The sequence below is a fragment of the Hylobates moloch genome, unplaced genomic scaffold (genome assembly GCF_009828535.3).
Source record: "Hylobates moloch isolate HMO894 unplaced genomic scaffold, HMol_V3 SCAFFOLD_15, whole genome shotgun sequence".
In the NCBI taxonomy this organism is placed as follows: Eukaryota; Metazoa; Chordata; class Mammalia; order Primates; family Hylobatidae; genus Hylobates; species Hylobates moloch.
Genome location: NW_026652290.1, coordinates 60,321,328 through 60,347,320, shown reverse-complemented (window position 1 = coordinate 60,347,320; position 25,993 = coordinate 60,321,328). Strand labels below are relative to the sequence as shown.

Sequence of the window (25,993 nt, the reverse complement as noted above, 5' to 3'; positions counted from 1 at the left end):
TTCCCTTGTTTTGATCTCAAATCCACTTTCCTATAATTTTCATTCAAAAGTTATCTTTAGGCCTCCCATGCCATTTCTCAACTCCCTCAACCCACTCACAATAAATTCTGGGACCCAGAAAGCTTACTCTGCCACAGTATGTTGATCAGTGGCTTAGACTCTTATGAAACTCAATCATAAGATTGACTCTGCCCTGACTTTTGAACATCACAGCTTCAGATCTGGCAGGGGTCAGAGGAACTAAGGAACTCAGTGCTTTGTTGTATGAAATCATTTTGAAGACTAGAACAAAATTGGAGAGGAAAATGAAACAAGTATTTTAAATCAGAGCTTTTGCCAACATTTAGCGGCATATGTTGATGGGAGAATCTGAATGTTTTCTGAGTAAGTTTTTGTAGCAAACTGACAGTGCCATTTATGATTAGTTTATAATGATATTGTGTGACTTTCATAACATTAGACATGGATCCCAGTGAGGGCCAGTGTGGGGAAGGGGAAGCCAGATACTCAATATCTTGGTTAGATGTTCTGTATCCAGAGAATAGAATTATTCCCAGTTTACACAGTGTTATGGCACCTGTGATGCTGTACTATAGGCAGCTATGTACCTGCTTGCCTCTGCCACTAGACTATGGGGTTCTTGGAGGCAGGAAGCATATCTTCTCCATCACTGTGCCCTCAGGGGTGGCATGGGATAGGCTCTCTGCAAGTGTTGGTGGATAAACTGATTCATAAAAGATGTTCGTTCCCTGGCTGGGTTACCAGTTCCCAGGGGTTCATCAGTGGTGTACTCTGACTTCAGCCTTGCACTGTGTATCTCAGCACACCTACATTCATAGGTGAACACATCGAGGACAGCAAACCTTAAATGTAGAGATCAGGAGGTGACTTATACTACAGGATAATTACTTACTTTAAAAAAAGATTTGCCACACAGCCATCCTAAACAAATTAAACAAATTAAAATGATCCAATTTCAAAAACTTTGGGGCCAGGTACGGTGGCTCACATCTGTAATCCCAGCACTTTGGGAGATGGAGGCAGGTGGATCACTTGAGGCCAGGAGCTCGAGACCAGCCTGGCCAACATGGGGAAACCCCATCTTTACTAAAAATACAAAAAAAATTAGCCGGGCCTGGAGGCACACGGCTGTAATCTCAGCTACTTGGGAGACTGAGGCAGGAGAATCACTTGAAGCCGGGAGGCGGAGGTTGCAGTGAGCCAAGATCGTGCCACTGCACTCTAGCCAGGGCGACAAAGCAAGACTGTCTCAAAAACAAAAAACAAAAACTGGCCAGCAATTGAGAGCACATATCAAAGGGGAATGACACCCCACTCAGCTACTGAAGACACTGTGGGTCCATGATAAATGACATTTGAGTTCAGCCCTGCCAAACTCAGAGATCAACCGTGACATCACTTTGATCTTTTCCACATTTCTGCTGCCATTTGCCATCAAATCCAGACACCTGGAGGAAAAGTAAGAAGAAAGAACTTTCAGTGGTTTGAGGTACGCTCGTTTTCACATCCCTGAGCTCAGGGCAGGCAAGGCCTGGTGAATGCGGCACACAAGGCCCAGGCTCCATGCCCTTGGAAGCATGCACACTGCAATACTGTATGTCCCCATGGTCCCCAGGGTCAAGGATAGGAGGTCCATGTTTAAGTGCTGTTATTTAATCATAACAGCCTGTGTGGCATTTTTCAGATAATGGAGCTAAAGCTTAGAGAGATTAATGTCACCCAAAGTCACACAGAGGTGAGGGCTGGGCTTTAAACTCAGGCCTGCTCATGTCCACACGGGGAAGACCAGAACTCCCAAGGGCTTCCCCAGACAGAGTGTGTCTGGCCCACAGCATGAGAGAAGGGGCACTGCTACCTTTGGCTTCTTGGGCAGGGCAACTGTTCTCTTCAGGTTTCGATTTCTTATTACATGCAGAGAATTCCTTTGTTTTCTGGTTCTATTTGTAAATTACTTAGAAAAACCTGTCTGGGTGTCCATTCTCCTGTCAGGGCAATGGGAAGTGGAAAGCCAGCAGGTGAGTGGGGTGCCAGTGGTTTCCTGTCATGGGAGGCTGGACTGGGTTCTGACGCCACTCTGCTATCACTTCCCCTGCCTTCTTTCCCTGTCTCCCCATGCCTCTTCCCGCACACTCAGTCCATAGGATCGGGGAGATACCACAGTGGTCTGGGCATCCCCACACTTCAATTCTGTCTTGGCAAGTGTCAAATAGAGACCCTGCCTTCCAGATACCCAACTCGGGGGCTTGGCCTAGTCTATGAGCCAAAAAGAGGAGAGAATGTCTATCAGGCGTCCTTCATAATCTCCAGACTAAAGGAGAGTGTTATTGTGGGAGAACGAATGTCCTCAGGTGGTCTCTCTTCAGGCCTTTGCCTAGAGTAAGCCGGTTATGTGGCATCAGGAGTGGCCTCAAGATGGCTACGGTGGTCCTGCCCTCTGAGAATGAAGGGGCTAGAATAAAATGGGCAAATTAGTTTGCTTCCCATTGTTCGCCCCAGCCAGAGGAAGCTTTGTAAAAGATGGCTCTAATCCAATTAGCCCCCAGTTAATAATCTCCTTGCCTCATCTGCAGAATCCTGGCCCTTCACCCTTGCCCCACCCACCCCTCCTCTTCTTCAGTCTCTTCCCCACCCCGTCTCCATCCATGCTTTGCCCTCACTATACCTCCTCTTCATCCTCAAACACCCCATGCACTTTGACACCATTGAGACTTTGTTGTTCCTTCTACCTGAAGTAGCCCTCCCTCAATCCTCTCCTCACCATCTACACTCAGCTCAGTTGTCACCTTCTTGCTGTAGCTTGCCACATGCCAGGCAAAATTAATTGCCCCTCATGCAAATTCCCATAGCACTTTGAATGTGTCTCTATATCACTCATCACGAGAGCTATTTGCTCATATGTCTGTCTCACTGGTTGGATGATACAGTCTTTGGAGAGGAGTGATTACTTCATATTCCTGTATATCCCTGGGCCCTAGAACACGGAAGAGGGGTGCGTGAATGTTGTTAGGAAGTGGCTGCAACAGTGGAAGATATTCTTCAAGGGGGTCCTAGGCAGCTCCCTGGGGTCAAGTACAAAACACAGGTTCCTAAGTGACAGGACCTCTTCTCCCTCCCTTACCAAATTGTCTAATGGGTCACAGCTTGAGTCCACCAGCTCTGGTGCAAAAGGTCATTTACCAAAGGCAGAGTTAGGTTTGGGAGCTCAAAGGTTTTTTTGAGGGACATCAAGGTTACTTTTTAAACCTATGATGATGGTTCCCCACAAGAGAGGTGGAGACAAAGAGGTGGGGTTCACAATTTTGAGCGAGGTAACTTAGAGCAAATTGCTTAATCTCTCTGAGGTACAATATCCTCATCTATACAAATGGGGAAATGCTACATACCTCATGTTCCTGTGGAGATTAATAACTACTCTTTATTGAATTCACTGTAGAGCTATGGGCTCTACACATATCATCCACTGAGAAAGTGACAGAGAGAGAATCAGAAGTTGTATCACCATTCAATATGAAAAGGACATTGGAGGCTGGGCGCGGTGGCTCATGCTTGTAATCCCAGCACTTTGGGAGGCCGAGGCGGGCGGATCATGAGGTCAGGAGATCGAGACCACAGTGAAACCCCGTCTCTACTAAAAATACAAAAAAAAAAATTAGCCAGGCGTGGTGGCGGGCGCCTGTAGTCCCAGCTACTCCGAGAGGCTGAGGCAGGAGAATGGCATGAACCTGGGAGGCGGAGCTTGCAGTGAGCCGAGATTGCGCCACTGCACTCCAGCCAGGGCGACAGAGCAAGACTCTGTCTCAAAAAATAAATAAATAAAAAAAATAAAGAAAAGGACATTGGAAATTGCGAACATCTACAAAAATGTTAGCTATACATTTTTCTTTTGCTTTTTCTTCTTTTTTTTTTTTAATTTAAAAAAATTTTTTTTTTTTTGAGATGGAGTCTCACTCTGTCGCCCAGGCTGGAATGCAATGGCACAATCTCGGCTCACCACAACCTCCACTTCCTGGATTCAAGCAATTCTCCTGCCTCAGCCTCCCGAGTAGCTGGGATTACAGGCATGCACCAACATGCCTGGCTAATGTTTTTATTTTTATTTTTTATTTTTAGTAGAGAAGGGGTTTTGCCATTTTGGCCAGGCTGGTCTCAAACTCCTAACCTCAGGTGATCCACCTGCCTTGGCCTCCCAAAGTGCTGGGATTACAGAGCTATAACTATTTATTGAAAGTATTCAGGTCTGAAAATATTTGTCCTGTTGGGAACTGAAACTAGAAAAAGAAACATTTTTTTCTGGGCCACTCTGAGTAGCTGTTGCAAGAAGTGCAAAGGCAAAGGGGTGGTAGGAACAGCTAGTTGTCCACCAACAAATTGTGCCTCACCTTCCATAGGCTTAATGGTTTCTGAGACGTGGTAGCCCAGCCAGGGATTGCACTTCCTGGCTCCCCTTGCATGTAGGTGGGGCTATGTCATACCTTCTCCTGTGGAATGTGATCAGAAGAGACAGGTGTCACTTGCAGGTCAAGATGGTTAAGAAGAGGGTGTGACTTGCCAAAAGATAGAAGCAACTCGGGTGTCTATCATGGATGAATAACTAAACAAGGTATGGTGTATACGGCAATGGAAGGAAATTCTGACACCTTCTACAACATGGATAAACCTTGAAGACATTACACTAAATGAAATAAGCCAGTCACAAAAGGACAAATATTATATAATTCCACTTATATGAGGTACCTAGGACAGTCAAATTCATAGAAACAGAGATTAAAGTGGTGGTTTCCAGGAGCTGAGGGAAGGAGGGAAATGGGGATTTCATGTTGTTTAACGAGTACTGAGTTTCAGTTTGGAAAGATGAAAGAGTTCTGGAGACGGATGGTGGTGACAGTTGCAAAACAATGTCAATGTACTTAATGCCACTGAACTGTACACTTAAAATGGTTAAAATGGGACATTTCGTGCCATATATATTTTACAATAGTTGAAGAAGAAAGAAGAGGAGGAGCAAGAGGAGGAGGAAGAGGAGGAGTAGGAGGAAGAGGAGGAAGAGAAGGAGCTGTGACTTCTCCATATCTGCCAGTTGGAGGCGGAGAACTTTCAGGCCATAGGATGAAAGAACCACACAAGGGAAATAGCCTGTGCCATCAGTCACCACATGACAAAAGACCCTCACTGACTAGGAATCTGACATTGGAATCTTATTTGAGTGATAAATAGACTTCCAATGTGTTAAGTCATTGAAATTGGGGTTCAATCTGTTGCAGCAGCTAATAGAACCCTAACACAACCCACAGCTGATATTCACAGCTGATGTGGCAGAATGGCTACCGGTGCAGCAGGGTCCCCTGTGAAAGAGATAGGGAGTAGTTTCAGAAATGGGCATGGTTTGAGACAGAGAAGACATTTCTGTTGAGGGCCCAGCTTCAAGTTCAGCAGTTCTCAAAAACTAAGTCACAACCCCTTGTCTGCAAGGTGGCTTCCAAGGACTTTGTTTCTAAGGTAACTCAGAGGAGCTTATCTCCTTGAAAGACATGTCACCCATTCTGGGTTAGGAACTGGGTGTGGGCTTGGGGTGTGGAAGATAGGGGAAGAAGGAGACTGTGGTCCTCAGTCTGTGAGAGGTAAGCATGAGATCAGTCCCCACATATTCTCATAGGCAGATCATGCCCTGGCTAAGTGGCTCTGCCGTTCCATTTGAGTGGGAGCTCCTTAGCTGAGCATAGCATTGAAAGAAGGCAGGGATTGTAGTGTCTTGTGCTGAAAGGACAATAGTCAGTAGGATATATACCATGGCTGTTAGCTGTGACTGGAGCTAGCCACAAACTCCACGATCAGCAGCAAAGGAAGTCCCAGCATCAGGAGTGTAGATGAGGTGACAGTGACCAGGACAAGCTCTGGGGCTCATATGGGGCTGTGGAATTTCAACTGCAGCTACAGTGTGTGGAAGGCCTTTCCTGGCTGTCCAGACCCCAGTCCCTCTGCCTCTGGCAGCGGTCTGGGACCCCCAGGGCATGGCAGGGGCTGAGAAGCCCCACAGCCTCCAGGCATGCATCTGAGGTGGTTCCAGTAGCCCAGGAGACAAGGACTGACCCTTGGCTTTCTCATAAGCATCCTGGTAACCTGGACTTCTTGGGCTCATCACAGGGAAATGACCCTGGGAAAGAGAGAAAGCCATTCTTGCCAGAGGGGAGATGAGGCTAGAGCCAAACTCACAGAACACATAAAAGAGATGCAGCCTCACTTCATCCCTCAATTTTGCAAAGAATTCACTGTTTTAATGAATTAGAACAATTCAAGGTCACCCTATAATAACAATACTCTTACTTACATGCATTCTTTCTTTCCTTCTAAGCTAGAGAGGAAGAGGTGAAGTTAGGGTTTGGGAGCTTGGAATTGCAAACAAATTTGACAGTTGTGTCAAAATCTGGCAATATGCATAGGAGTGAGTCATGTAGGTAAAGATCATGTGAGTTACATTAAAATACAAGTTGAAAATGATTGGTTTTATAGGTTTTTATCAGAGATTTAATGTTTATTAAATGTATGAATGCTTCCCTGTCCCTTATAGTGTAAGATCTCCAGAATTCTCCCACAGTGGCCATTAACACTGCTGTGGGTTCTTACCTCTCTTTAGCTTGTCCCTAGCATTCACCCTGTAATGTGACACCAGGTTCTGAGGCCTCCAGAGATGACAGACTGCAGAACATTCAAAGAAAAAGTAAAACACTGACCCTGCCTCTCTTTGCATCCCGTCTCTTGGAGTTTCCTGGAGTCAGTCCTCCATCTTCCTACAAGGTGGTGTCTGTTTCTTTCTCTCACTCTGGATTAATGTTTGTTTTCCTTCACCAAGGCCCCAAGGGGAGACATAGCACCCTGCCCAGGGTCTGAGCCCTATTTACAGTAAGCTGTTTTCGCTTCCCTGACACTTTTCATAGTCTCTTATGCATCCTCAGCCTGGGCCTTGTACAAATACTAGCTGATAAACGTCTGATGCCAGTCTTTGAAATGGTCCAAGGCCACCTGGGTCCTGCTACCACTTCCTGGGGTTGGTCCCAGGACTAGGGCTGAACAACAGCCCCTCCCAGCCACCTGATCTGGGCAGGGCCCTGCTAGGAAGGGGAGGTCTGGCCCTGGCCATTGAAGGCGAACTCAGGGCGGCCAAGCCAGGATTCCAGCTCCCACAGCATGAGGAATCCTCTCCTCTCCCCTCTGCTGTCTTGCCAGGATGACACACCCCTGTCTCCCACTGTCAGCACTCACCTGCATGGGAAGCACTCACTGGGTCACGAGACTATTTTCCCATTTCCTTCAGCACCAGTGGCTGTGGTGACTTGAGGTCATTTAGAGACCTGCCAGCTCAGTCTCCTCTGTCCTTCTTACCCTCTTGCTGCTTCTGGGAAGGGCTGAGCTATTCCTGACACCTGGAGTAGGACAACAGCACGAGGAATCCATGCAGGGCTGAATATAAGCAAGCTGGGCTCCTCATGCATGACCAAATGCAAGCTCATGAACCCTCTACATGCCTGGAAAAGCCACTGTCCCCAGGATGTCTCCATATTCTCCAGTCGGGGGTGGGGAGGCTTATGTTCTCACCTCTGGCTCCTAGTTTCTGCTTCCACTGGGTTCTTTCAGTTTGAGTCAGTTTGCCATCCTGTGTACACTGTCCTGGGTCTGCACTGAGATGTGGAACTCAGATCCTTGCCTTGATTTCCACAGAAACCAAACCAAACACCCGTCTAAGACTTCTGTGCAGGCAGCAGACTCTGTCAAGGGCTGCTCAGCCAAGAGGATTTGCACTGCAGCAGAACAAACAACTTCAAGTGGGGTTTTTGATCTTTAATGATCCTCTTTGAGGCCACTCCCAGCTCCAGAGATTTCTCAGGGATCAGACCATCCCCTGTTGCTAACGATGCTCATGTTTCCACAGGTTCATGAACGGCCTATACTGGAACAACTACTGGGGGGCTCGGGAGGTCTGTGTGTGTGTGTGTGTGTGTGTGTGTGTGTGTGTGTGTGTGCGTGTGTATAAGAGAAGGAGATGGTGGGTTTTATTTGTTGGCTTGTTTCTACTTTGTTTTGTTTGGAGACTTGGTTGTAAGGACACCTATCTCCTTTACATTTGGAGATAGGTGTCCTGCTCTTTGCAGTGCCCACTCACCAGAGTAACCTCTTAGACCCCCTCCACAAAATCCAAAGAGTTGAAAAGAACACAAATGCTGTCCAGCTCAGGAGTCTTCAAGTATTTTGCTTGCATTGCATGTCCCCTAAAATAATGTTGAAACATTTATATATCCCCCTTGACAGGTTTTTTTTTTTCCTCCTCTACTCTGAAGGAATGCCTTAAAATTTCTGTTGGTATTTTAAATTTTTCATTTTAGTTTAAATAGCTGAAAAATGTTACATTTTACTGTAAATTTGAAGTCTTTTAACATTTTAACAGTTAAACATTTTGGAATAACTATAAGCCACTATTTAAATGTATCAAAATAGAATTGGAATGTTTTAGCAATTTAATATCCTCCATTTTTTTAAAAAAAAACATGAACAAGCTCTTCTTTAACAGTCAGAAATGTGACATATTCCTTTTTTCTCCTTGAGTTTGTATTTCCACTCGTCTTTCCCTAAAGAACTTTATCCTGATATAATATACATTTATGATCAAAGTCTTTTATTAATCACCTTATCATTTCTCTTAAAATGTATACAAATTCAATTTTTTTCCTTTTCTGTGACCATAAAGCTCTAAAGCTATGTTGTCCAATACTGATATTATGGAACACTCATTAGTTTCTCCTTCATCTTTGTTAAAATAATTGGATAGTGTTAGATTTGTAAAAGGATTAATAATCTAATTATTAGCATAATTCACTCTTTCAGCTCAAATCAATACTTTAACATTATCTCTTTGGACCCTCCACCAGCAATGCATAAGAGTTCCTATAGCAGCAAAGACGATCCACCCTTCTTGGGGAGGCTTGTGTAGAAGGTGGCTTTAAAGAACATTCATTTTCCCCATTTCCTCCTCCCTAATATGGGTTTTACATCTGGGCTTCCAAGGTATCCCAGATTCATAACCTACTTCCTGAGATGTAGGGGTTCCTTTGGCTCTGGAGGGGAGGCCAAGGTGAGAGAGGTTCTAAAGTCAAAGCAGTTGTGAAATGCCACAAAGCCACTGGGGATAGCTGTGAGTTGAGGTTCTGGAAAGGAGAATGAGTCATTGCAGTTATTGTTAGTCTGTGTATCCACTTCGGTCTCATTTGGAAAATGTGTAATGACTTGCCCCACCTCAATAAGGCCCCTGGCATTACCAACCATGATTCTTGGGCTCTCAATGCAATAGAAATTCACACAAAGCCAAAAGAGTTTTTCCAAACAAGGCTTCACTGGAGCTTATGCCTGGACATAAAAGAGGCAGCGATAGAGAGAGAGAAAGAGAGAGAGAGAGAGAGAGAGAGAGAATTCCCTGACTTACTCCCCCAAAAGAGCCCTGCTTTTTTATTAGGCAAAGCGCAGGAATTCACATGGGGCGTGAGGTATACAGGGTGGGCTGGGCAAAGCACCTGAGGGTAGGGGATGAGGGTCAGCATATCTGGTTGCCACGGTTATCTTGAGTAATGGACCACCTGATGCTCTGGTCAGTGGCAACAAGACGGTAACGCAATTGTTAGCATTCCTTCCCGAAGTGGGACACTTCACAACCTTGTTATCTCCGAAGGCCAGTGCCTGAAATTTGTAAAGTAAAAGGCATGGTTGCACATTATGGTATCAGTGAGGCAGTAGTGTGGGTTTTGTGATCACTAAGAATGCTCCAGCAGGGGTGAGCTGAAGCCGAGCTGCCATCTCCACTGTTTCATTTGGTCCTCCCTTAGAGCTCTCCCTCCCCGAGTTCACCTGCCTGATCAGCCAGAGCAGATTTCCTGCACATCTAGGTCCTTTACACCGTCTAGCCTACAAAGCACGAAGAGGCCCCTATTGGCCCTCTGGCTCTAATGGATTGAGAAGGAGCTTAGCAGGAGAAAAAGTGAGTTTCCCAGCCCCGTCCTAGGAGAGAGTCTAGAAGGCTTGTTCTTCCTCAGAAACATGAACAGTAGAGATGATTTTTCTGTCTCATTATTCCAAAGAATTCTCAGGCAGTGACCATGAATAGCTTATAATTCTCCTTCTTTGAAAACAAACACACACACCCCTGGGAATAATTGCGCCCACAGGAAGTAGGCTGGCCTGAGTGCACACAGCTAGGAAGAATAAGAACCCTCCATGTTTACTTCAGAGCAAGGTTTTTAGCAGGGAAAATGTTGCTAGGTTGTGTCTACTCTCTCCAGTGCCCTCTTCCTTCCTCCCTCCCCACAGATCCCCCACTTCCGTCACATATTGGCAGGAACTTGCTGTTCCTTGGCCAGCCGGGAGGCCTGCCAGAGCCCTTCCATTTTCCGGAGGGCTTCTCTTCTATTTCTAAACAGAGTTGTTTAAAACCGGATGCTACACAGAGCCAATCTCCTCACCCTTCAAACCCCCTCCCTGACCCCTGACCCTGTGAAGCAGGCCCCTCCTCCCTTTATTGTTCTTGACTCTGGGCCTGTCCCTGTAACCAAAGCCAATGAGTTGGGGGCAGGGGCCGGCACAGGCTGCAGGCCAAGGGGGAAAGCTGCCAGAGGAAACTTCACAGGGTAAAGAGGCTCCGAGAAGAGCCACGTTGTCCCTTAGCCCCTCCCATTTCCCTCTCCCCCTGCCCTGCTGTCCTGGAGGGCACAAGAATGAGACCAGCCCATGGAGGAAGTCCCTCACTTGAGCAGGGCCAGACTTAGGCCATCACAGAACACAGGGAGAGATTTCTAGTTGGAAAAACAACCAAAGGAATGTCTATGCCCTTCATTCATTTAGTTGTAATAGATGGCTCTTTTAACAGGTGTCCATTCATTCATACTTTTACTCTTTCATTTTCTATTCAACAGGGTGAGGTAGGAGGTGGCACTCAACTCCAGAGGCATGGCTTGGACACTTGGACACAGGACCAGATTGAGGACTAGCTAAAACAGGGCCCCAGAGAAAGCCGCTTTCAATCAGACACGCCCACCAGTGTGCTGTGTCAATTCACCGTTGCCATGGCAACATGTGGGCGTCACCACCCTTTTCCATGGCAATGACCCAATGACCCAAAAGTTACTACCCCTTCCCTAGAAATTGCTGCATAAATTGTTCCTTTATCTGCATGCAATTAAAGTGTGTGTAAATATGACTGCAGAATGGCCCTGACCTGCTGCTCTCTCCCTACACAGTAGCACTGCTCTACAGGAGCAGTCATGGAACTGTAACACCTCTTGAACCCGGGAGGCGGAGGTTGCAGTGAGCCGAGATTGCACCACTGCACTCCAGCCTGGGCAACAGAGCGAGACTCCATCTCAAACAATAATAATAATAAAATAATGATAATAATAATAATAAAGCTGTTTTCTTCTACCTCCAGCTTGCCCTTGAATTCTTTCCTGGGCAAAGCCAAGAACCCAGTGGGCTAAGCTCCACTTTGGAGCTTGCCTGCCCTGCATCAAGGGCATCCACTGTACCTGCTATTGTTCATCACAGCCATTGGGCTAGGATAGTAGATAAAACAGGTCAAAATACCTGCCCTCCTGGGTTTTATACCGATGGATGTTAGAAATTTCATACAAGGGAAGAAGGAATAGGAAGTCCTTGGAAATATGATAATAAAGAGAGTAATCAATGACAATAGCCGTTGACCCTATTGCAGTCTTAAAGGGATATGCAGGGTCACCAGGCCCGAAGCCGGATCTGGCAATCAGGAAGACCAGAAACCAGCCGAGAGTCTAATGGTACAGGAGTGGCAAATCAGAAACATGGCTTTGGATTTCCTGCTGCAACACATGTGTAGAGGGGAAGCAGGTGGGCTCTGCTCAGGTTTGGGAGGCAGGGCATTCTGGAGGTTTCCCTCAGGCTGGCCTCCATGCCTGCTGCCACTGTCTTAGCTGCACCATCATAACCACACATCATCCACAGCAACGGGGGAGGACCCAAAAACAAACAACCATGGCCTTCCTCAAGAGCTGTGGTGATGTTCAAGTTGCAAAAAAAAATTCCATTTTCCTCAGTGAACTAGTCCTCATGTGTGGGGGAGGCTTTGTCACTGCTCCTGATTATTGCTTCTTGGGCAATACCTCCAACATTTTGCTTTCAGTTTCTCTGCTTCCAGTGTATCTGTCCCATGCTAGCGATCTATAATTCATTCAAACATACACTGGGTAGCAACCATGTGTCAGGCCCTGCATAGGGTGCTGAAAATGCCCTTCTGGAGGAGAGAGACACGAGTGGTGCCTTGAGGGCTGTCATGGGAGAGGCAGGCATGCCATGAACAGCACACACCTGGGCTCAGCTCTCGTGGAGGGATAGTGAGCCAGGAGCTCTGCGGGCAGCCGGGAAGGAGGGCACTCCTGACTCAGCCTTGGGTCCTTGAGAATTCGCTTGGTGTTTTTTGGTTGGTTGCACTGTGCTAGGCACTGCCATTTCAAGAAGGCTTAGCTTAGCTCAGAAGGGACAGTGAACGTTCATTTGAGATGAATGAATAGAACTTTCCAAGGCAGGCAACTATGGAGAGGAAGCGGGGGAGGTGTACAGTCAGTGAGCAGCCTCTGTAGAGCTGAGAGCTGGGAAAGGGCAGGGTTCATGTGAGGGCCAGGGAGTGGTGCCCATGATGGGAGCCTGAGGGTGGGGGTAGAGGTGGCTGATTGGAGGGAAGTTTGGTGCTGGAGGGTGGAGAGGACAGAGGGCATGGAGGCCATGCCAAGGAAAGTTTGGACTTTATCCTATAGTAAGCAAGAAGGAACTACGGAAGGCTTTTAAGGCTGGGCATGATATGATCAGATCTGGGAGCTACAAACACACATATACACATATAGATAGCTATAAAAGAAATTCAAACATCTAAATAGTCTCCCTACATATACTTTAAGTACACATATATGTGTATATTTCACCCATACAAACCTAAATCAGTTATTGTGCTTTTCTTCCACTATCACTTACCCCCTGCACAGTCAGGGGAGTCAGAGGCCTATACATTGCCCAGGAGAATTATGATTCTCTTAGCAGAAATATAAAGAGAACACAGGCAACAAAAACAAAAACAAAAATAGACAAATAGGACTTAATTAAACTAAAAGGCTTCTGCACAGCAAAAGAAATAATTAACATACTGAAGAGACAATCTGTAGATGAGAGAAAATATTTGCAAGCTATTCATCTGACAGGGAACTAATATCTAGAATATGCAAAGAACTAAAACAACTCAAGAGGAAAAAGAAAAAACAATCCCATTAAAAAGTAGGCAAAGAACATGAATAGACATTTCTCAAAAGGAGACATACGAATGACCAACAGGTATATGAAAAAATGCTCACTATTACTAATCATCAGAAAAATGCAAACCAAAACCACAATGAGGTATCATCTTACCTTAGTCAGAATGGCTATCATTAAAAAGGAAATAAAAGATCTTGGCAAGGATGCAGAAAAAAGAGAACTCTTATACACTATGGTGGCAATGTAAACCAGTACAGCCACTATAAGAAACAGTGTGGAGACTTCTCAAAAAACTAAAAATAGAACTACCATTCAATCCGGCAATCCCATTACTGGGTATCTACCCAAAGGAAAAGAAATCAATATATCAAAGGAATACCTGCACTCCCATGTTTACTGCAGCACTATTCACAATAGCAATGATATGGAATCAACCTAAGTGTCCATCAACAGATGAATGGATAAAGAAAATGCATCATATATACACAACGAAATACTATTTAGCCATGAAGAAAAGTGGGTTAAAGGGTACAAATATGTAATAAGACAGAAGGAATAAATTAAATGCATGATAACAGAGTAGGGTGACTATAGTTGACAAAAATGTATTGTACTCAGATGATGGACGCAATAAATTCTCTGACTTGATCACTACACATTAAATACATGTAACAAAGTTTCACACATGCCCCATAAATTTGTATAAATAAAAAAATAAAAACAGTAGTTAATATTCAGTTGGGTTTACCTCTTACTTCCAAATGATGCTCTTGAGAACCAACAGGCAAAGGTCTAGGGAAATAAAGAGGACTCAGAAGAGAACAGCAGGAGAGGGATGGGCAGGTGACTTTCACCTTCTCCCTGCCACAGGGGTCACTCCTTCTCCTCCACCATGGGGGTGGGGATGGTGCAGATGGAGGCTGGAGATGGAGGCCTGGCCATAGGGAGGAGGGGTCTGCATGAGAGGCTGCCAGCTCTCTGGGTGTTGAGTACCAGGGAACTGTGCAAAAATGATGCCCACATATGCAGCCCATTTCTCATCTTTCCCACAGCAGATCTGATGTCTGAGCAGATGCTGTTCGCATCTCTATGGGATAAATCTGCCCATCAATAGCTGGCTGAGCACTACTGGTAGTCACATTGCTGAGGGAGGCCCACTGGGTCCTGAGACTGCTAAGTCCCATCCAAACTGCCTGTGTCAATAGTCCAGGAAAACCCTTGTCCTCCTCCCCACAAAACAAGCAGAAGTCCCTGACATCCCACAGGAGGGGGAAAAGGAACGGTGGGGAAGAGGAAGCCATAAACATACTGCATATCATTATATTTTTTGAGGTGACTTTAAAAATCTACCTGATATGGTCTGGCTGTATCCCCAATCAAATCTCACCTTGAGTTGTAATAATCCCCACATGTCAAGGGTGGGGCCAGGTGGAGACAATTGAATCATGGGGGCTGTTTCCCCCATACTCTTCTCGTGGTAGTGAATATGTCTCATGAGATCTGGTGGTTTTATAAATGAGAGTTCTCCTGCACAAGCTCTCTTGCCTGCTGCCATGTAAGACGTGCCTTTGCTCCTCATTTGCCTTCCACCATGATTGTGAGGCTTCCTCAGCCATGTGGAACTGTGAGTCAATTAAACCTCTTTCCTTTATAAATTACCCAGTCTCGGGTATGTCTTTATTAGCAGCATGAGAACAGACTAATACACTACCCAATGTAAGATTTTTTTTTTATTTGAAGAGAAACCAAGTTTAAGGAGAAAATTAAGAAGGGGTAGTAAAAAGATTAATATAGAAGGAAAGTTAGTATCCAGTGATTTACACTGATCTTATATAATTATCAAAAATAGAATATGAATTAGGCTCTGAGCTTCTTATGAAACAAAGCAAAAATGAGAATGTAAAAGTTACAAAACTGACAATGAACAAAAGACAAAAGAAAGCCAGTTCCTCAGTGAGAGCTTTCTTTTTCCTTGTTCTGGGGCTTGAGTGAATTTTTCCTCCAAATTCTCACACAAGGGAAGTCTCATAGATTCTCAGCAATCTATACAATGCTAAGTTCTCCACAGCTATTCCATAGGGTTCCTAGAGGTGATATTCCAAACCTCAACTTAGGACTAAGAGGTGGCAAAGGGAGAGAGGCCAAATACATCAACCTAGTAGTCAACTCACCTGATTTGGACTGGGAAATAAGATCTACGCTATCTAAGGGTAGACTGCATGTCCGTCAGGCAATCCTCTATAACTGTTTGCTAAAAGTTGGGTCACACATGGTTGGAAGACACATTATTTGGAAAGAACTCAGCTAGAGTAGAGTAACTTTCTATTACTGATTAAAGGCAGATCAGTAATCTTCAAAATCAATCTTATACACATCCAAAGAAATACTAGTCATTAACAATTATTTTCTATATCATAATTTTTATGACCTGATAATTGTCTGTAATATTACAGCTTTAAAAATCAGTAACAAAATAGGATCTACAGCATTAAACAGGGAAAAAAGAAGGATTTAAACATGGAGAATGTATATATATATATATATATATATATGCACACATATATACACACATATATATATACACACACATATATATACACACATATATATATACACATATATATATACACACAAACACACACACACACACAGAGAGAGAGAGAGAGAGAAAGATAAAGAATAGAAAGAATGAAAGAATATAAACTGTTAACTGTCTATTTCTAGATGGTATAATTGACTGCTTTGTGCTTATGCTAGTTTTGAGTTCTTCTCAATCCTGAAAGGAGAATTTGGGTGCAACTGCTTGGGAGATAATTGCAGGAGGCACTAGAAGTGGGGTGAAGAAGTAGAAGAAAGGAAAGAAGGTCAATATGGGATGTGCTGATGAATGGGTTACCACTGTTGGCAATTGGAGCTAAATCCCTCAAGGGAAACTCTGAGACACTCTATGAAACACATCTCAGAACAGTCCCATCAAGGGTCAAGATAGCTGGTCAAGATATTTATCCAGCCACTCTCATCCTCCATTGTTAAGGATCACTTCTGGAAATGTTAACTCCCCAGCACTCCCGGCACTTTCAACCACCCTATGTGCAAGCCAAGAAAGCTCCTATAGCCAGAGAATGTCCGCAAGAAGGGGACAAAGGTGCTTGAGAAAGGAAGCCATCCATATATAACAGAACCATCCACATATAACAGAACCATCCACAACTGCAGATGACTTTCAGGTGGCTTAAGGAATGTGGGCAGGTCACCAACAGTGTAGTTTTCATATTTTTTACATATATTACTTTTGGTATCAGAAAAATAGTGTTTATAAAAATTGACTTTTCAGAAGCTACATGTGCTGAGAGGCACAGGTTATGAGAATTAAGGACTTGACCATGACTCCCATATGAACAAAAGGATTCTGTCACTGTCCAAAGGTGGACTGAGGCAGCCCTATAGAAGGAACAAGCTTAGACAATATTTCTGGGTCCAATCCAGAAAATAAACATATGAGAAGTCAAGGTCTCAAATCTTCACTCCATAGAATATTGATCACATTGATGTTGGCCTGAAATTCGTTCAGACTGGGAATTCAGTCTGAAATCTCAATCATGCATTCACAAAGTGTTTAAATTTGAGCATCACAGTTTCCAAGGAAAGATGGCTTTCACTTTAAAATTATAATTGCAAACTTCAAATGGATGCCTAACACTGCCTGGTAGCATGACTATGTCTATTCTAAGTACGCTCACTTTCCTCATTGTGGTGGCTGTGAGAATGTATCTTGCAGTGTATGTGTAATTAACCAAAGTCCCTAGCCACTGTACTGTGAAAGCCATCACTGTGTTGACTCTAAGGCCACCTTCCCACAGGCTGCTTGCAGCCAATGGCTGAGCTCAACAGGGATAACAAGTCAAGCTCATTCAGGGGAAACAGGGCACTCCTCTGACAGTGAACTTTGGCTCTGCATTAATCCTGCCAAACCTTCCCCAGATTTCATGGCAATCTAGGATGCTTCCATCCAACCTTCCTTTCTTTCCTCCTTCACTCAGGGTCAGACTTGCATCACTGTTGGACAGCTGTACCAGCCTCTTCTGACTCCCTCCTCACTTGTTCACACAGGGAGTTCCACTAATAAAATCTTTGCATGCTTATTCCCATCTTGACATTTGCTTCTTAAAGGACCTGGACCAACATGCCACTTTATGAACTGGCTCTTTCCTGCCTTCTTCTCTTTTCTCAACAACTCCCTTCTCTCTCCCCCTCTCAGCTGATGACATGGCCTCCTGTTTCCTTGAGAAAATAGAAGGCATCAGATGAAGCCTAAGCCCACCAGCATCTCCTTCCTTCGTGCTAATATAGCAGAGAAGGTGTCCCCTCTCCAGGCAAAGCCCAGTCTTTCCAAGGGATCCTTTCCAAGGATCTCACCCCTTTCCCCCAAAGGAGATCTTCACTCCTTCAGGTCTCTCCTCCCTCTCCTGCAACACAATCTATTCCTTACTCTCTGTCATCCTGGCTCCTCAACCTCTCCAGCTGTTTCCTCACTCTTCTGCTCCTCTCCAAAATCAAATGGCTAGTAAGAGATCCTTACACATTTTGTCTCCACTTAGTTACTTCTCATTCATTCCTAATTCACTTTATTTTAGCCCCAGCAACCACCACCCTGGTGCTCTTGTCAAGAATAGCATGGCCTCCACCTTGGCGAGTCCATGGCATATTCTCCTATCCTCATCCCACTCAACTGTTCAGCAGCATTTGGCACAGCTGACCATTTCCCTGTTCTTTAAGCCTGCTTCTCTTTTGACTGACACCATAGACTCCTGGTTTTCTCCTACCTCACTGGTCACACCTTCTCAGTCTCCTTGCCTGACTCTTCCTCCTCTGCCAGAGATTTCAACATGGGTTTCTCCAAGATGCTCAGCTCTTTTCTCTGTCCCTTCTCCTCAGTAAGCTCATTCACTCACTTGGCTTCCAATACCATGACATGGCACAGCTGTCAACTTTCTATCTCCAGCCCTTATATTTCCCCTGATGTTCAGCCTTGTTTCCACCATCTGCCTACTCCATATCTCCACTCACATGCCTAATGGGCATCCCCAGTTTAACAGGTCAAGAGCTTTTGATTTCTCTTCCCAAATATGCTCCTCCCCAGCCTCCTCTTTTCAGTAACTGATACTACCATCCACCCAGTAGCATAAGCCAGAGATACCTGGGGGTCATCCTTGATTTCATCTTCTTCCCTACTCTTCATGTTTAATTCATCTGTCACTTCTTCCTCAGAAGTATATTTCAGGTCCACCTCTATCTCTTCATCTCTGTGCATCTCTCTGCAACCTAATATTCTCTTCTTATAGGGAGACCAGTCATATTGCATTAGAGCCAACCCTGATATCCTCACTTACCTTTTTAAAGGCCCTATATCTCCAAATACAGTCACATTCTGAGGTACTGGGGGTTACAACTTCAACATATAAATTTTAAGACCCATTACACTTGAACCACTACAAGTGTAAAGGGGATGTGAAAGCCTTATAACTGATCTCCCCACTTCCATCCCATACATCCCCTCTCCATATAGAATCAAGAGCAAATTTTTAAAAACACAAATCCTATCTTGCCACTCTTCTGTCTAGAACCCTTTAGTACCTTCCTATTGCACTTAGACTAAAACCCGAAGTCTTGCCCTATAGCATCTTGCTTCATTCTACCTTGTCAATGTCATCTCACATCCCTCTCCCCATCAGTCACCACGCTGTTATCACATTCAACTTCTTTCAGCACCTGGAAAAACCCAAGCCTTTTTACTGCTCAGAGGCTTTGAACACACGACTGTTTGCCTGAAATTTCCCTCCTGCTGCACATAGCATCGCTGTTCCTTTCTCAATCTTCATGTCTCAGGTTAAGTATCCCCCCACCCCTGCCGTTCTTTATGATAACAGCCTATACATACCCTACATAGCACTCATTGCATATACACAGTCATTCATCTCTTTGTCTGGTTATCTGTTTTCTATTTCTCCTTCTAGAATGTAGGCTTCATGAAGACAGGGACTTTGTCATCTTTTCACAGCAAAATCACTAGCACCCAGAAGAGTGCCTGGAATACTATAGGTGCTCTGTAAATACTAGCTGAATGAAGGAATGGTCATGCCAGAATAAATTATGTGAAAAATGTACCCACAAGGAACTGAGAGTCAACATGTTGCATAGTATTGTTGGATACATGTTAATTAAATTCCAAAGACTTCTGCCAAAATGACTATTGTGTTTTTAGAATAGTTGTTCTTGGACCTTTCTTTCTGGTAATAGTTGAGGAGCAGCAGGATCAGTTTCCTGTTGAAATCACTTCTAGTTCTTCACCTAATCTCATCAGTGGAACAGAGCACACCTCTGTAATTGTCTAGGGCAGAATCAACTGGCCACCATTAGAGTGCCACATTGGAGTGTCACAGACTTTGGCATCAACATATCCGGGTTGGCATCCTACTTCTGCCATCTATAAGCTGTGTAACTTGGCAAAGTCTAAACTCCCTAAGCTTCTCTGTCCTCACAGGTAGATTGGAGACAAGAGTATTTACCTCTCAGGAATGTTTTTAAATTAAATGATATATATAAAGTGCCTACCAGAGCTCCTGACATACAATGAACATTAATAAGTGATGACCATTATTACGAATCCAGGAAGCAATGATGCAAGACTTTAGGGCACAGTCACGGAGGCAAAGAAGAAGAGATAGTTTAATACATGATTATGAGATTGCACAGACAGAATTTATAATTATTTTGATTGGGTGTGAGAGATGAGGCAACATTAATTGAAGAGGACTTGAAATTTCTAGCTGGGTGGTTAGATGTGCAGTCATGCCAACAACAAACACTTCCATGCAAAAGCAGCTGTGTAGAATAATTCAATCATTTTGAGTTCAGATCACATATTACATGATTTTAGCTCTGGCTGGCCTTAAAATGGGGTTCATCTGTATTTAAGAACTCCTTGTGAGACCTTCTCAGTTTCTGGTCAGAGGAGGGAAGATACCTCAGACTCCAAAGAAAGGCTGGAGGGTTTATCTTTTTGTGGATTAGTTTCCTTCATCACCTGCCTTTCCCTTCTAAATATGACTGAATCTTTTCATTTCTCTTGCGCTGAAGGGAAAAGCATCCTCTGGGGCTGCAGCCTGACTCTGGCAGTCCTTCTGAAGTTACAGTTTTAGGCTCCAGCACTTTCGAGGTCTCACTGTGCATCCGTAGGTGTCCTCTGGTGGCCAAGACTCTCAGACATGTGCAGACTAAAGCCAGGCACTGAGAAAAACACAGAAAAGGCTGTCCCTGAGAGCTGGAAACCTATATCCCCTAAAAACAGGCTAGCAACCATGATGCACTGTCTTAAGTTTAGGGTGGGCGGGCACTAGTTTATGTTTGATTGGTTACCAGAAGAAAAGGTGGAAGGGAGAGAAATCATCAGCAAAGCTTTCACAGAATAGAGATCCAATCAGCACCACCTTAGCGGCAGGGAGTGGGGTAGGAGGATGTAAATCACAATTGTTGCATCAAAAGTCAACCCTTCTTTTACCCTCCAGCCCCATCCCCAGTCGTGACTTTTTTTTTTTTTTTTTTGAGACGGAGTCTCGCTCTGTCACCCAGGCTGGAGTGCAGTGGCGCAATCTCGGCTCACTGCAAGCTCTGCCTCCCGGGTTCACGCCATTCTCCTGCCTCAGCCTCTCCTAGTAGCTGGGACTACAGGCGCCCGCCACCAGGCCCGGCTAATTTTTTGTATTTTTAGTAGAGACGGGGTTTCACCGTGGTCTCGATCTCCTGACCTCGTGATCCGCCCGCCTCGGCCTCCCAAAGTGCTGGGATTACAAGCGTGAGCCACCGCACCCGGCCAGTCGTGACTTTTTAAATTGCAGCAAGGAGAGTTTATTGTAAATAAGTATTGAATGAATTAAATTACAGAAAGAAAAAAAAAACTGAGCATGCCTAATTATATACTCCAGAGACATGAATGCATATATTCATTTAGAGACATGTACAAGACTACTTAAAATAGCATTATTCTTAATAACTAAACACCAAAAATACCCCAAATATCTATCAGTAGTAGAATAGATAAACTGTGGTTTAGTCACGTGCAGAGGAATATTGCACAACAATGAAAAGGAAGAAGTCACACAGTAGAATGTGGCAGACACATCCTACAGTGACTGCCGACAAAACACACCCTTATAGCATCCAGTCCCTTTGATTACAGCCAGAGCCTGTGACTTGTTTCTAACAAATAAAATATGGCAAAGGTGATGGGATGTCACTTCCTTGATTAAGTGATGTTACATGTCACAAGTGATGGGAGTGTGATTATGCTACTTTATGTAAGGCTCTATAAACTAGGGAGAAAGAATCTCCCTTACTGCCATGCAGTAAGCTGTCATGTTGAGAGAGAGCCTGTGAGAGAGCCATGTGGCCAGGAACTACAGCTGTCCTTTAAGAGTTGAGGGTGGCCTTTGGCCTAGTCAGCAAGAAACCGGGACCCAAGTCATACAACCACAAGGAGGTGAATTCTGCCGACAACCTGAACAAGCTTGGAAGCAGATTCTTCCCCAAGCAAGTCAACAGAACACAGCCCAGCCACCACCTTGATTGCTGCCTTAAAAGATCATGAGCAGAGGATTTAGCTAAACTGTGCACTGACTCTTGACCCACAGAAAATGTGAGATAAGGAATGTGTGTTGGAGCCGGGTGCAGTGGCTCATGCCTGTAATCCCAGGACTTTGGGAGGCCGAGGCAGGGGGATTGCTGAGTCCAGGAGACCAGCCTGAGAAACATGGTGAAACCCTGTATATACAAAAAATACAAAAATTAGCCAGGCATGGTGGCATGTTACTGTAGTCCCAGCTATTAAGGAGCCTGAGGTGGGAGGATTGCTTGAGCCCAGGAGGTCGAGGCTGCGGTGAGCCATGTTCGCGCTACTGCACTCCAGCTTGGGTGAGTGGTAAGCCACACTACCTATGTGGTCTTTGTAACACCATGAAAGGAAATGAATACAGAGGACATGTTGCATGATTCTGTTGCAATTGCAAAACTGGGGATTGTATTTTATTTTTTATTTTTTTTCCATCTACTTCCCTTGGGGGGAAGGATTTACTTCTCTTAATGCATATATATGTTCTTCTTGCTTCCCGTCTCCCATCCTCTTATTATGATTATATTTGAAAGTTGGCTAAATCAGTTCTCAGGGTTGGTGTTATTATGACTCCATAACGTGGGAAGTAACCTGGCTGTATTGTTCCTGGGGAGCCAAGTGTTGTGCCGTTATTAGGTGTCTGTGTGGGTTTCCTAGGTCTGCTGTAACAAATTACCACAACTCTGGTGACTTAAAACAACACAAATGTGTTCCCTCACAGTTCTGACAGCCAGAAGTCTGAAGTCAAGCTGTTGGCAGGGCCACACTCCCTTTTCCAGCTTCTGGTGGTCACCAAAACTGCTTTTTTTTTCTTTTAAGTAGGCTCATGGTATTTGCTAATTTAACCATCATGAACTAGTCCTTCATGACTCAGAATGCTCATGACAGGGATGTCCTTTTGAAGGAGGCTGACTTGTAAATATTTCCCTCTGGAAGCTTGGTGCTCCAGAATGTCACTTAGCTGGTAAGTGAACCTGGCCAACTGCAGCTGCTGTATCAATAAGGGGGCTTTATTGTTTTCCACTGACCTTGAGTCTGCATGTTCTTGAGTATTCACATGTTTGGGGATTCTGAAAGGTCTCCAGTTATCTCCTGGCCTCTTGAAGGCAGTCACCCATTCAGGACCCTTCACTGCCCAATCTCCTGCTCCCAAGCCCCAGCAGGGTTCCCTCTTGTGTCTTTGCTAGAGCTTCCTGCTCCCTCTGCTCCTGACACAACCTAGTCAGGCATACTCCCTGCGGGACCCTCTGCTGACAGTCCAGCTTTGCCTTGTGCTCTCTTTAAGCAGGTACCAAGGAATTGTTGCCATTTCTCAGCCTCTTTTCATGACATTTGTTTTAGGATTTCCCTTCCCCTTCCTCTGAAGGGTTAAAACCTCACCCTTTCATAGGGGGCCATGGAGGTAAGGGATGGTGAGACTAACTAATGAGATTTCAGCTCAGTTACCTGGACAGGTGTGAACCTTCCTGAATTCTAAATAAGAGATGAGAGGAGAAGGAAGAAATACAAGTTAACCCACACCCCAGGCCGCTGCCATGGTCACAGTACTTCACCCTAGAGGTGTCTGCCCAAGTGTCTCAAACCATACAGCAGCCTTAGGGAAAGGATCTCAGCCCTGTGATCCCCATAGTCAACCTCAGTCTCTGTCCCAGCGTCAGAAACAGGCAGGTTACTGTGAAGCCAATGAAGCTTAAGATCCTGGGTCCTCCTTGCACTGGCTCTTCTATGGCCCTGGAAGGGCCCTAGCAACGGGTTCACATGACAATATAGATCTATTAATAGTATATATAATGTCTTAGTCTGCTTGGGCTGCCATAAAAAAGTACCATAGACTGAGTGGGTCAAACAACAGACTTATTTCTCACAGTTCTGGAGGCTGAGAAGTCCAAGATGAAAGGTCGGGCAGATTCAGTTTCTGGTAAGGCCTCTTTTCCTGGCTTGCAGATGGCCACCTTATCACTGTGTCCTCACACAGTGGAGAGAGAGCGTCTCTCATCCTTTTCTGATAAAGCTACTAACCCCACTGTGAGAGCACCACACTCTTGACCTCATCTAACACTGATTACCTCCCAAAGGTCCCATCTCCAAATACCACCAAACTGGGGGGCTAGGGTGGGGGGACACAATTCAATCCATAGCTATATATATATATATATATATATATTCATATATATATATATATATCACACAATATTCATTCCTCCTGCAATACAAATTATATGAAAATTGACATATAAAATATACATATAGAAAAAATATATTCATGTTGCAGCAATAGGTTAAAGACCACCCCTTCTTTCCACATTCCTTCCCCTTCCGTCATGCTTCTCCTCAGGTCAGGCAGTCCTGGAGTAATCGTGGGCATCTCAGGGATCTGGTTAAGGGGAAGTGGAGTCAGGGATACATCTGGTATCGGGTTAGGGGGGTGTTTGCATCACTTCCATGTACAGGTTGGTAATGGCTAGCCATCCTGCTATAGAAATGGCTCTGACAACCCACTCTGCCAACTCACCAGTGTCCTGACATGGAGGCACACTGGTGTCGTGTATGAATGTGGCCTGTGGCAGCCAACACTAGAACTATGCAGGTAAAGGAGAAAAAACAAGGATTAAAATGGACAAAGCTGAAAGCTAGTATATGGAAAAATTCTTCCAACTCTTACAACTCAGATACAAAAGAAGCTTGATTACGGTTTTCCTAGATTTGATGACAATCCGTAAAATGTACAGGATATTACCAATAATGAGTTCTGAAGCTGAAAGAACTCTTAATAACTATCAATAGCTTAGAAAAACAAATATCAGACACATTAGAGCAAAGACTGAGTTATCATTCTATTCTCTCCAAAGAAAATGATAATTACAAAGTTGTTGTCACATGAAGAGAAAAAGTGCATGCTGCCCAAAACTACAGGGAAAAAGTATTATGAAGGTGTTTTGGGCAACAAATTCATTAGAATACTGTTATTTTTCTGGATTCTGTATTTATGACACTTTTCATCAAGTATGTAGTTTATTGTTATTTCTTGTATTATTCTAAACAAACATCCAGTTTTATATTTAAATTTTTGGGGGTGGGGGAGACAGAGTCTTGCACTGTCGCCCAGGCTGGAGTGCAGTGGTGCGATCTCAGCTCACTGCAACCTCCACCTCCCAGGTTCAAGCGATTCTCATGCCTCAGCCTCCCAAGCAGCTGGGACTACAGGTGCATGCCAGGAAACCCAGCTAATTTTTGTATTTTTAGTAGAGAAGAGGTTTCACCATGTTGTCCAGGCTGGTCTCGAACTCCGGGCCTCAAGTGATCTGCCTACCTCAACCTCCCAAAGCGCTGGCATTACAGACATAAGTCACTGTGCCCGGCCTTACATTTAATTTTTGATAGTAGTTTTGCATTATTTTTATTAAAGAGGGCCCCGCAAATTACATGAGCTTCAGGCCCCACAAAATCAAGAGCCACCTTGATGGTGATGCCACTCGCCTGACACTCTTCCTCATGCATTTCTCTGTGTCCCCTCGCTCGTCCTCCCAGCATCTGCACAGGGATCACCACAGGGTCCCTGCGTGGCTCCAGGTATTTGTGTCAGAGATAGTCTTCCAACCAGAGTGTGAGTGCAGGATGGAATGTTTGCACTTATTTTGTTCACCCTACCCCAATTTTACAGATGAGGAAACTAAGAGCCAGAGAGGCAAAGTGACTTGTACAAAGTCACGCAGGAAGCTTGTGGCAGAACTTGAACACAGGACCCTAACTCTTAGTCCAGGGATCTCTACACTGTTGCTTGCAGTCTGTCATTAGTTACACCAGTGGTTTTCAAGCTTCATTATTAATAATCAAGCTTACTGAAAACAGATTCCTCCAGTGTGCAGGTCCTCAGGTCCTCAGGCACAATTCAGTGTGGGATTCCCTGAGACATGGGTGCCTTGGATCTCTAGGGGCTCAAACCAATGATCCCTCAGATGCACCAAAATCACTTGGATGCTTGAAATGCAGATCTCTGGG

At 44.7% G+C, this 25,993-nt stretch overlaps 1 long non-coding RNA gene across 1 annotated transcript in view; it reads right to left on the bottom strand.

Annotated features, from left to right (window-relative positions):
• Nucleotides 1-1,404: 1,404 nt before the first annotated feature.
• LOC131381405 (uncharacterized) overlaps nt 1,405-25,993 on the bottom strand; it is a 50,081-nt gene continuing 25,492 nt past the window's right edge. Inside the window, exon 4 of the long non-coding RNA XR_009210151.1 lies at nt 1,405-1,469. This is a non-coding gene — a long non-coding RNA (uncharacterized LOC131381405). The remainder of the gene's footprint in view (nt 1,470-25,993) is intronic.